The sequence below is a fragment of the Oreochromis aureus genome, linkage group 14 (genome assembly GCF_013358895.1).
Source record: "Oreochromis aureus strain Israel breed Guangdong linkage group 14, ZZ_aureus, whole genome shotgun sequence".
NCBI classification, from domain to species: domain Eukaryota; kingdom Metazoa; phylum Chordata; class Actinopteri; order Cichliformes; family Cichlidae; genus Oreochromis; species Oreochromis aureus.
In genome coordinates, this window is record NC_052955.1 from 4,295,605 (window position 1) to 4,307,987 (window position 12,383).

Below are 12,383 nucleotides of genomic sequence, written 5' to 3' on the forward strand. Positions count from 1 at the left end.
AATAAATACAAACCACAACATAAATAAATGCCCACAATTAATTAATAAATTAATGCTGTGATTCTCTGTGCAAGAGTCCTTTTGGTCCTTTTTTAAAGTTCACTTTTAAGGAATTCCTCCTTAGGGTCCAGCTTCATGTAATGGGGAAAATATGTCCGTAATCCAAAGATGGCAAAGTGGGTGAAAAGAGTGGAAAAGAATGGTCCTACCCGCTCGCCACTTCAATATGATGAAGATCAATTCAGTGTGGAAAAAAAACCTGACCGCTGAGGTGATAGGATTTTATAGACAAATTGAGGGGAGAAAACGTTTTGTTTTCCAACGCTGTTCTAAACGCCATAAGCTTACAGCCCCAGCAGGAGTCGCACCCGGAAGTATCCCTCCACAGCCGGTTTTCATACTTGCCGCGACGTGGAAGGAGCAAATCAGGAGAGGGACCTCAAATCAGCTGACGTGGGTCATGTGACAGTGCGTAGTTGATATGGGTTACACAGACAGGGGCCAGGTTATTATGAAGGTGAAAAACAATGCTTTGAAAGTGATTCTCGTGAGTCTACGGGCAGCCAGTGAAGCTGCTGGAGAACATTGGTGATGTGCGAGTTATGATCCAGGCTGCAGGATTCTGGAGGAGTTGGAGTTTATGAAGAGACTTGTTAGGGAGACAGAAGAGAATTACAATAATCAATCAGAGAAGTGACAAGGCTAATGACAAGGATCGTAGCACCATGGAGGGTGGGAAAAGGGCAAAGATGGTTGATGTTTTGTAAGTGGAAGTATTCGGACTGGATGAAGTGATAATGAAACTGAAATGGCAAAGTGCTGGTGAGAACGACACCCAGACTATTAACCTGAGGGGAGACAACTAGAAAGATGATCACAAAACCTATACTGGGAAGGCTAAACATCAAACCTGAAACATACTGGAAAAGCGTGGGGTAGACCAGCAAAGGAAACACCAGGAACGTCAACCAGAGGGATCCAACAAGGAACAGAGGGACGCACACACTATTGCCGTTTCTCAATATGCGTACTTGTGCGTACTTGCGTTCTCGTGTACTCGTGATACGTCATGAGTAAAGCAAAGGAAGCAAAACAGAATACATTAACACCGGACACAGACTGTCAAAGTAAAACAGGAAACACACGAATGTGGAGACAAGGATGACAGGAAGGAACACAGAAGGCACAGAAACACCTAAACCGTAGAAATAATTAACAAGTACCCAGAAAAGTCACTAAATCAATAAATATTAATAAACACAACATAAACACGAAGTCACTAGAATCCGGACCATGACACCTTTAGTGTTTGTCATGCTTTTTTGTTTTTGTTGTTTTTTGTTTATATTGTCCAATAAATGTGTGTATTGGTGCGAGGTTTCCATATATGACTGAAAACAGAGCAGGACACGTGGCAACCTCGTTAAGACTGAAGGCACTACAGCACTGAACGACATCTATGAAAGACTCACCTTTTATTATCATTATTCTTATAATTTCATCTTGAAGCAAGTCAGGAACTGATTTCTATTGAAAGCCTGTGCCCGCGCTAGTACCTCTTGCCACTACTTACCAGAGTCCTTTGCGGTTTATGAAACTTAAAGCTGTACTCGACTTCAAACACAGCTCTGCTCATCCATCTGTGAATGACTGTCTGTGCAGACCTGTCTCTGTAACAATACTTATGTGTGAATGCACGTCAGGGCCCTGTTTCAGAAAGCGGGTTTAGAAAACTCAGAGTTAAAAATGATACTCAGGGTTGAGTAACCCCGAACTGTCCAACTCGAATATTCGGTTTCAGAAAGGCTGATAACAATTAGTTCAATCAACAGGGGCGCAGTTGCTTTAACCCCAAGTTAACTCCACCCAGTGCTTCCTGCAGAAGCTGATGACTCGCAATAGAGGATACATAAAGCCCTGATTAGTGGAGCACAGATTAAGCGAGTCACCATGGAGACGGAGTGGAAAGAACTGGCTGGCGGTCAATGTATTTTACAGCGCTTGAGGCCGAAATTCTGATGGCAGCATATGCCGATAACATGCAAATTTTGTGGGAAAAAGTAACACAGCCTCAGCTGCAAAGAAAGGGAGCATGCATGGCAAAACATAGCCGACAGAGTCAATGCGTGCAATAAGAGTGTTAATTTAAACATTGATCTAGGGATTTCCACCCATTTAACACGTTATTTTATTATATTTCATTTTAAACACGAAGTCACTTTTTTATTTTATACATTTTATTTTTGTGATGTGAGGCGCAGGTGCAACCCAACAGGCCCCAAACGTTCCTGGCAGCAAGTCAAACAAATGAATGACTGTCTCTGCAGATAACAATAAAATATAGTCCAAACAGGTAAGGTGTAATTGTATTATGAGCCATAGTGCTTGGTCTGTTTGTCCTATGTAAATCAATTGCAGTTAGAGGCTACATTAATTTTCTTTCTGTAAGCGCTTGAAATTATCTGAGCACATTACAAGTATATATTTGCTTACTCTGTATGCTCAAATGTGACCCGTTATAGCCAACAGAAAAAAAGCGGAGGCCGTCCTATGTAAATCAAAAAAACAGGTGGGGGCTGATGTTCCTCAGGCCTTATATGAGCAATATAAGGCCTGAGGATGTTATTCAAATAAACTATAGATTTATTTGAATAACTGAAAAAAACGTAACGTTCACACAGAAAATCATCAGGAAATGATAAAATGTCCTCAAAAACGCGCTCTAATCACTCTCTCCCGGCGGAGAGCTCTGCGGAGAATTTGGGCTTCAACATCTACTGGCTCTTCAAGGAAGGGCCACGCCATGTCTGACACTTCCTACACTCAGGTTTCCGACAAAGAGGCGGAGAAAGTCAGGGTTAGTTGAAGTAAACCTGCTAGGGGGCAGGTTAGCTTCACGGAGTGTGTCGTCATAGTAACTCACTCAGAATTAATCTAAACTCGCTTTGTGAAACCGAAAACCCAGAGTTTTCGTTAACTCAGGGTATACTTACTAGAGTTTGCACTAAACCAGCTTTCTGAAACAGGGCCCTGGTCTACTCATAAGGTGCTGAATTTGTCTCTTTGCAGGTGTGTGTGTGAGGGCGCACGCTATCTCACATCAGTGTCTTTCTTATTGCGTGTCACTGTGCTAGTGTGGGTGGGGGGGTGTTGGGGGGGTCTAAGCATGTGTGTGCTGACATTTCAGTCACTCTGCTGTATTTAATTGTGTGTTTATGTTCCCAGAAGTTTGGATGTGTCAGGTGTGCTGCTGATATCTGCATATTTTTGTGTTTGTGTGTGTGTTTGCACTCAGTTTTAGTGCTCTGTCTGCGAACATTTCCCCACTCAGACCTCCTCCCTGTTCAGTCAGCTGAAAGACAAACAAGTGAAGAAAGGAGGAAAGAAAAAGTTAAAAGACCATTTGAATGATTCATGCAAACCATTTAATATAAATCATGCTGGCAGAATAACAAAACAAGTTTATTATCCAGCACAAAACAAGAGTTGAATCCATTCGTCTCTGTGACTTTTAGGGAATGGTTAATGCGGTTCATCTGACTTTTGGTAATAGGCGTTCATATTACAGAGCTACAGTATATTTAATGAGCTGATCTTATATTTTTAAGTGACACAGAAATTCTACAACATAAACGATCATTCGCTGATGGAACCTTCAACCTTTGAAGGATTATTAGGTTCCCCATAGTTAACACAGAAGCCTGCATACAACAGCCTCAGAGTAAAGCTATCTGTTGCTCCCTTGCTACAAAGCATCTCCAGTTTTTATATCGGATGCTTTTCCTGACGTAACCCCGTCTCCGGCTGGAATCCAACCAGCGACATTTCTGGTTTTGTGTACAAGAGGACAAAAAGTTTCAACAGCATATGATTATCCAACAGTCCTAACAAGGTTATAATGTATGTGATTACAGTCAGTGCTAGACACAGATGCATCATAACCACAAACCTTAAAGAGGGACTCAGGCCTCAGTGCTAGAGAAGAACTGTAATAAGTAAACATAAGGGTCCTGTTTTTGTCTAATTCCTGCAAGTTTTGGTTGGTCAAAATGTTCGACCTGTCTTTGGACTCTGTTGCCTGGCCCCTGTTCTCATTTGTTTGGTACATTAACTGTCTTCCTGTGTATGAACAATCCTTTATTGTATAAGCCAACACAATTCCCCCACAATCATTTATTGTACTGTTTTTGTTGTTGGCATTTGACCGATCCTCATTAGTCTTTGTTAATGAGCGTCAGTGCATTATTTTGGTCTCATTTTTTGATTGGTATTGGTACATGATATTTAGATACCATCATAATGCTGCTTTCAGGTAACTGAACACTGCTCTGCTCTGGACTTTCACTTGCAGGGAGCAGTGTTTGGATGTATGGATGAGCAGATGGGGAAACAAGGAAGACAAAGGAATGGCACAGAGCATCTGATCAATTTTCAAAATAAAATACGTTTTGTTCTGGAATCTCTCTGGTAAGATAACAAATGTACTCCTTCAATAAAGCTCTGGCTGTATTTTGAAGCTGTGTGCTGGATAAACCACACTTTGTGTATTCTCATCCTGAACATATGGAGGTATCAAATAGGGTAACATAAGGTGAGCACCATATTACCAGGTGTACGACTACTCTGCTCTGTCCATTGGCTTCTAAGCCAGAAAGCCACACGCAGCAGGCAGAGATGACAGATCTTCACCTGAATGATGATTTCATACAAATGTGCTCTTCCCCATCATTACCATCTACTGCAGGGAGAATAAAAACACCTATTAATCTCAACCATTTGTGCTGAAACAACAAAAAGTGGTGTTTCTGCTCCAGTGAACAGAAACACCAAATGCTTTTTTCACAGAGGATATTTTGACACGTCCCAGTTGGGAAGCACAGGAGCAAACAGTGAGATTAATCATTTAGATTTAGTTTACTGAGAGTGTGCACGCAGGCCCCCGGTGACAGCTCGCTGACACATTTGAATAGAAATGAGCCATTGTCTCTTTTTTTGTAGCGTTTGTTCCTTCCTGCTACAAAAATCTAAATATTTGCTGTGGAAAGGGGATGTAGAACAAGTACAGAGTCCTCATATTTGTCTGGAAATGGAGGAACTATACTGTACACTAAATGTTTGTTAGTGACATAATGTGAAAGCATGTCTGTATGTTGAGTCATATACGTGCATGTTGTTCTACTCTTTAAAAACTGCCAACATAGCATCCAACAGTGTTATTACCTTAAACATCAGCTAAAATCAGTTCACATCAAATCCAGTCATCATTTGCATCTGATGCTTTAAGTAAACGAGCACTGAGTATACGTCACTTCTTCTCTGTGTCTGTGCTTGTACTCTCTCATCCACCGCCTTGATATCATTTAATGATAAACGTGTTATTTATAGAGAAATCTTCAGCCTGCGCTCATTTACATATTCACCACAATAGCTTGATTTCCCAGCACGCACATGCTAGAACTCAAGTGAGTCATTTATCAGCATGGAGGCAGAGTAACTGCTGCTGCAGGCAAACCCTGTCCTGACCATTTATGTATGTATGTATAATTTAGTTCACCTTGTTGTGTGTGTGTGTGTGTGTGTTCCTGTCTAGCTATCTTTGTGAGGACCGAAATCTGCATTTTACTATACTTGTGAGAACCAGCAGTCACTTGTGAGGACACACAACCCGGTCCTCACATTTCTGAAGGCATTTAAAGACATATTTGAGGCTCAAAATGGGGTTTTAGTGTCAGGGTTACAATTAGGTTATGGTTAGGTTTAGGGTAAGGGTCAGGGTTAGGCATTCATTTTTAATGGTTAGGGTTAGGGTAAGGGGCTAGGGAAACCATTATGTCAATGAGGGTCCTCACTAAGATAGCTGAACGGGGTTGTGTGTGTGTGTGTTAAGAGCCAGTTCTTATAGTAAGATTAATAATGGAGCACAGATGTCAATCTGGGGTCATCTAACCAATTCCTTCTTTCTTCTTCTATGTGTTTCATGGTCGTTTCTAACAGCTCTGGCTCAGCCTTCATTGACATAATTAATGTGAAACATGCTGGATTTGTCTTCTTTATGCTTTAAGTTGACTCTACATGTTATCAGCCCGGTTATGAATAGATGTGGATGATAGGACCTCAGTTGGTGTCAGGAAAAAAAACAGAGATGAAAACCAATGTCGTCACTTCCTGACTGAGAGATTAGTGTGGCAGAATTTTTATGGGGTCTTCCATAACATTCAGAGTTTAACAACATTGGGGGTTTTTATTCTATCACTCAGCTGTGAAAAGCTGTAAATGTAAATGATGCTGGAGTAGCTCCGTAGACATGCTCTTTATTTTAGCCAAGGATTGTTACGTAGATGTACGAGCTGCTAATGTAAAAAAGTTTGAAGTGCTAAAGTAAAGTGACTTTACAGATTTACATTTTATCATTCAATATAAAAGTAAGATTAGTAAGACAGCTCTTTTTCAAAGGAATGTATTCAATAACGCTTTGATGACACAGATGTCCTCGTCTGCTGATCCGCCCTGTTACCCAGCCTTACTAACAGGAAATGAAGACACATAGTAAAACATGACCCGTGAAACTGAAATGTAAATTTAATGGAACAAACACAGAGCAGCTCACTATGGTTAAAGTAAACTTCCTTGTCACAACCATTCATAAATACTGGTAACAGCAGACAAACACGTGTTTCTATTGCGTATTTCTGCAGGGCATTTCCTTATTTCTGCATTTAGAAACTATATGTAAAGTGGGGGGAAATTTTCTCACCTGTGGCTCCCCCCACTTAATAAATAGAACAGCATGCTGCAAACTCAAATGCAGGACACAGAATCTAATCTGAAAAATTCCGATTTTAATGCTTTCGGTATAGGACATAATAAAATCCCAAAGGATCCAAAACATATGTCATGTGGCGCCAAGGAATAAGTTGCAAGAAATCACTAGAATAACCTCAGAGCCACAAAACAAGGTCACACACAGCCATGAAGAACAACTCGACAAAGGACAAGGAGAGCCTGAGACAATATGTGCATAGAAAGGTGATTTTGGCAGAATGAAGACACCTGGGAGAGAAAGCTGAAGTAAATCAGATAAACCTAACACCAGGCACGCAAGACAAGGCACTACCAAAATAAAATAGGAAGTGACATAGGCATGACAACCAAACATAGACGGACACTTGATAACCTGACCTCAGGAACACAGTGGAACACAATAGAAACTGAACTAAAAACACAAAGATTGAAAAGACAAAGCTGAAAAATTAAGTAATAAAAAACCACCCTGAGGATTATTAGTAATAATCAGAACCTGAGGGACCGAAAAACACCAAACATTGGGTCGGCGTCTCAGGACTGTAGCTGAAAATAAGATGTGGGACATCTTCAGTGGAGCCAGTATCACATTTACATCCCTCATGCTGTAAGGACATTATAGATCAGAAAGACTGATCAGGAAGTGACATTTAATGACTCTAAGCATATTATGTGCATCTTTGGAGAGTGTTTTTACTGACAGAGAGTATTATGTATGGTGCACAAACAAAGATTGCACAGTTGTGACGCTGCACAGGAGAGTCAAGCTGAGTGCAGCATCATGTAGGAACAGAGAGAGCTGCAGATTTCTCCCAACCAGCTGTCGTGGTCAGGGCAGGTTTAGGTGGTGGTTTTTTTTTTCTCTCCCTTTTGTTGAGCTACAGGTGGAGTGCTGCAGCTGGAGTCATCTCTCTTGGGTTGTCCTTCTCACACCTGCTACTCGTAAACTCATCTACCTGTAAGATGATTTAACAAGGGCTGGATGGTGCAGCAGATCCTTGCTAGATCATTAGCTACCATGGTGATCATTAGGTGTTCTCCCTGTGTGAATGTTCCCTGTCCACTAGTTCAGAGTTCTCTTGTCGAAGAAGCCTGGTTGCCGCTGTATGGCCTCCTCTGGCATGACTTATGCTCACCACCAGCCATCACGCAGAAAACCTGCCTGTTCTCCTCGGATTTCTCCAAAGCTTTTGTTCTGGAATCTCTCTGGTAAGATATCAAGATCTATTCAAGATCTATCCTCACAACACAGATAACTCGCAGACTTCCTGGTTTAGTTCTCAGAGACAATGTTGCCACACTAATCTGCTGTTTGTTCTCCGTAAAATAATTTTAGTTTGTAAATCCTTTAAACTTGCTCCTGGTGTGCTGAATCTGAATTTAGAGTCCACTTTGTGCCAAAACATGACAGCAGCAGGTCAGAACCAGCGAGTTCAGCAGTGCTAACCACTGCACCATCAGGCCATGACTGAAATCACTGTCATCAAACTGTAGTGGCAGCACTTTGGGGGAAGCTATGAAAATAAGATGCACAATGATGATGGGAGAGAGCAGGTCTGACTGAAACACACACACACACACCACAACTCACAGCCACACTGAAACAAGCTAAAGCAGCAATGGACGGGTCGAACATCCAGTACAAGATGCTATGATGAGCCTCTGATTGGCTCGCAGCTTTCTTGTGTGGGCTCTACTTTGATCTCTTGTTGATGTAAACATGAAAAGATCAATAACTTTGTCATCTCTTACACTATTGTGTGGCTCAACAGCTACAATGAATGTGGCTGTAAAAATACAGAGACTGTAAAAAAAAGTTTTTAACCCTTCTCCCTCCAGTGGTCCCTGAGCCAGGACAGAAAATTAGTTAACTGCTGTTGTGCCTCATTTCTGTCACATAAAACCTGAGAGTCATAAGTTTAGTAGCAAGCTACGCCACTGACTTCTTGTTATAGATTTTTGACTCTGTCTGGCTGAACGGTGAAGGGTAGGATACAAAGTATTTTAAAAATTCTCCCGAGAGACTCAAGGATGTTCCTTTTAGCCTGTGGAGCTGTTACTGAATTTGGGGATGCTTTAAAGATGGAGATTTCCAAAAAGAGCCTGAAGCATTATCAGAAATATATTCAGTTAATGAGAAGTCCTGAGTTAAATAAAGGTTGTTAAATTCCTGCTGTGGAAAAGAGATTTAAATTTGCTTACAGTGGACTGATTATGCCTTTCATTAATCTCTGAGAGATACCGTTACAGTGGTGGCTGCTTGTAGACAAATATGTGTAATGTGGACAAAGGCTTAAGACTGCACTGAACACTGTGTGGCGTCAGTGAGCGTGGGAGGGGCAGCTAATCAGAAGAAAGTTAAAAAAACACTGGGCCAGCTGACGGGAGGAAGGCTGTTAGTTTGGATGGTACAACCTCAAAGTGTGGTTGCCTGTGCATTTAAAACAAGAAGGACAGTTAAGATGATTGGAGAGGCCGACTGTTCCTGCTATATAGACAGGAACCTGGCAATGTAGGTTTTCATATGTTTTTAAAATTGATTTTGAATTTCACTGGAAGCTGATGAAGGACAGCAAGCATAGGGGTGATGTGTGTAAGCAGCCTGGTGGGCTGAATTAACGACAGGCTGAGGACGACTGGGGATGTGTGGGGAAAAAAAGACTAACAATAATCTAGGTGGGAGAAAATTAAAGCTCCAAATCACTGGCTTTGATTTTTTTCGAGGGTTTTCTTAGATGAAGAAACACGACTGGACAAGCTTTGAATGTGTGAGATTCAAACTTCAAATGCAGGTCAGAATAACACCAAGTTTCTTAACAGAAGATTTGATATTAACGCCGAGCAGGCCGAGGCAATGACCGACCTCCTTAGAGAATCTGTCGAGGCCAAACACAATGTCGGTTTTGCCAGGCTAGAGGTGAAGGACATCAAATCATTAAAGGCAGTGAAGCATTCACTGAGGCTGAGGTTGTTTGGCTGAACAGAAAAGTACAGCTGTGTATCATCAACACAAGCTGACAAATAGATGTTCCAGGGCAACGTATATAATGAAAACTCCTGAGCACTGGCATCAGGGTTTTAATAGTTTTGCAATTTTCATTAGTTTTTATTTCGTTTTGACTTCAGATTTTCAATTTTATATTAGTTTTAATTAGTTTTTACCAATTATTTGCTAGTTTAGTTTTTATTTTTTTGAAAATCATTAGTTTCAGTTATAGTTTTAGTTGTGTTTGCAATAATTAAGTGTAACAAAATCCCAGTTTCATCATATCAGTCATTCTCTTCTGCTTATCCTTGGGTATGTTGCTATTCCAGCTACCATACCCTGCACCCTGGACAGGTCGCCTGTCTGTCGCAGGGCTAACACACAGAGACAGAGAACTCACATTCCCACCTATGGGTTCTTTAAATAAATAAATAAATAAATAAATAAATAAATAAATAAATTAGGGCAGATGAACAACCATTGATACCAGGCAACTATAAAATGTATATCTTGGCCCCAATGAGACTATTAACTCTTGCAGCACCGGGTGTTAAGGCAATTGACTCACACAGTTATGTAGATATCCCAGTCCTGTTGTCTCGGGATGCATCACGCTGCCTTACCTGGTGTTAGCTTCTGTTTCTGGGGATGAGGGTTTGGCGTGCTCCTTACCTTCTCCAGGTAAGCTAGGTTAGCCTTCTTGTGTGAGCTTTTCAAGTGCACTTTAAGGTTTGTGGGATTTTCTTCCCTTTAGAAATGTCCCTCATAATTTGTCTCGTTCCACTACAAGACACTTGCTTTATCCAAAACACAGTCATATTCAAAGTAATCCCAAATTGGACTCTGGCGCTTTCTCCAGACTTTTCCTGACATGATTCTGCGCGCGGACGGAGCAGCAGCACAGACGACTCGACTAACGTACTGCCACCTGCTGGCATAATGAGACACAGCAAGAAAAAAAACCTGGAAACTAAACTTCTTTTTCACCCTTGACTATTGTGTGACACGCAAACATCAACGAAAACTAAACACATTTTTGCTATAAATTCAGTTAATTTTAGTTAGTTTTGTGAACACTCATTACAGTTTTAGTTAGTTTTCCTTTTTTTTGTTTTTATTTCCGTTAACGAAAATGTTTTTTCACTTCTAGTTTTCGTTATTTCGTTAGTGTTCGTTAACGATAATAACCTTGACTGGCATCAATGCCATTTCACTCTGTTTATTAAGACTTTTGTGAATGCCTGCAGGTGTGTGAAAGGGAACTTCAATGGTAAACCAAGACGTAAATATTGGTAATATTAGAAACCATGAAGATAATATTAAATTATACAATTAAAAGAAGGAAAAGCAAGAAGAAAAGCAGGCTTGTACAGTGCGTCTCTGTCATCGACTCACCTTGGAGGACTCTGGGAGGATTAAGTGCAGCATGTTGTTATACAGACGCACTGATTGACTGAGTTTCCTGCCTGCTTGGTCAGCAGGCCTGTGCCGTCAGAGCAGAGCCTGAAACATCACACACTGGCTAAGTAATTGTCCCTGCTCGATACCTTGACAAATGCCCCTCCAGTTCATCTCTCCCCTGCAGGCTCCCTAAAAACACCCCACGCCCCCCCCACTCCGGTCAACTGAGGAAACGTCAAACTGTGGACGCCTGCTAGTATCCAGATTTAGCTAATACATTCTGATTCCTGACAATGTATAACATTAGTATATTTATATTAGAAACCAGTGTGAAGGCTGTGAGGATATGAGCCAAGTGGGCTGCAGAACATCCTGTTATATTCATGGTTAATCAATTTTCAATTTGCTCTGTTTTGTCTCTTCTGCTTTCTGTTCTTTCTCCTCTGCATTTCTTCTTTTCCTTTCACTGAAATCCTCCGATTTGTTTCCTTGCATTCCTTTCTTCTCCTCCTTTAGTTAAATCACTCTTACCCCTCCCTCATCATTTTCATTACTTACTTTGCCCTCCCCCGCTTAATCCGTCTCTTTAATTTCCAAAATGAACCTGTTAATTTAGTCTCCATCTTCTTTATTTCCATTTCACTCTTTTTTTCTTTTAGCCTCCAACTCTCAATGTCAAAACTCACAAGTTTCTCCGTTAATACATCCCTCCTTTCTCCTCGTTCATTTTTGTTCATTCTTTCTTTCTTCTTTCCCTTTTCTGTTTTTAATTTTGTTTGTTTTTTCATCTTTGCGTGTTTCATCTCTTTTAATCCCCCCCCTCTTCTGTCAGGCACTCTCTCCACAGCTATCCGCGCCCCCGAGGAGAAAACGCGCACCTCGGCACCCCGCCCCGCCGCGCGCCTTCTGTGTGCGTGAGTGTGAGTGAGGGACCGCGGGGAGGGGGAGTGCCAGCTTGTTTGTGCAGTTTGAGTGTGCTGGGGTGAGAGAGGAAGGCAGAGAGCCGACAGTAGGGACGGAGCGCAGAAGCGAGCGCAGTTTTCTCTCACAGGCTTTCGCACAAACATCACATAGTATGCGTAAAGATTCGAGTGCGGACCGGCACTAGACCAGAAGGTAAGAGAAATGCTTCACACTTGGGTGCAGTGTGTGTTTGCTGCGGTCGTTTGCTGTGTGCACTTGCTCATGTGCCCCA

The 12,383-nt window shown here is 41.5% G+C and overlaps 1 protein-coding gene across 1 annotated transcript in view; it reads left to right on the plus strand.

Moving 5' to 3' along the window:
• Nucleotides 1–7,813: 7,813 nt before the first annotated feature.
• The window catches only part of slc8a2b (solute carrier family 8 member 2b), a 205,037-nt gene continuing 200,467 nt past the window's right edge, over nt 7,814–12,383 (plus strand). Inside the window, exons 1-2 of the mRNA XM_031741776.2 lie at nt 7,814–8,010; nt 12,021–12,304. The gene's annotated coding sequence lies outside the window, so the exon portion shown is untranslated. The remainder of the gene's footprint in view (nt 8,011–12,020; nt 12,305–12,383) is intronic.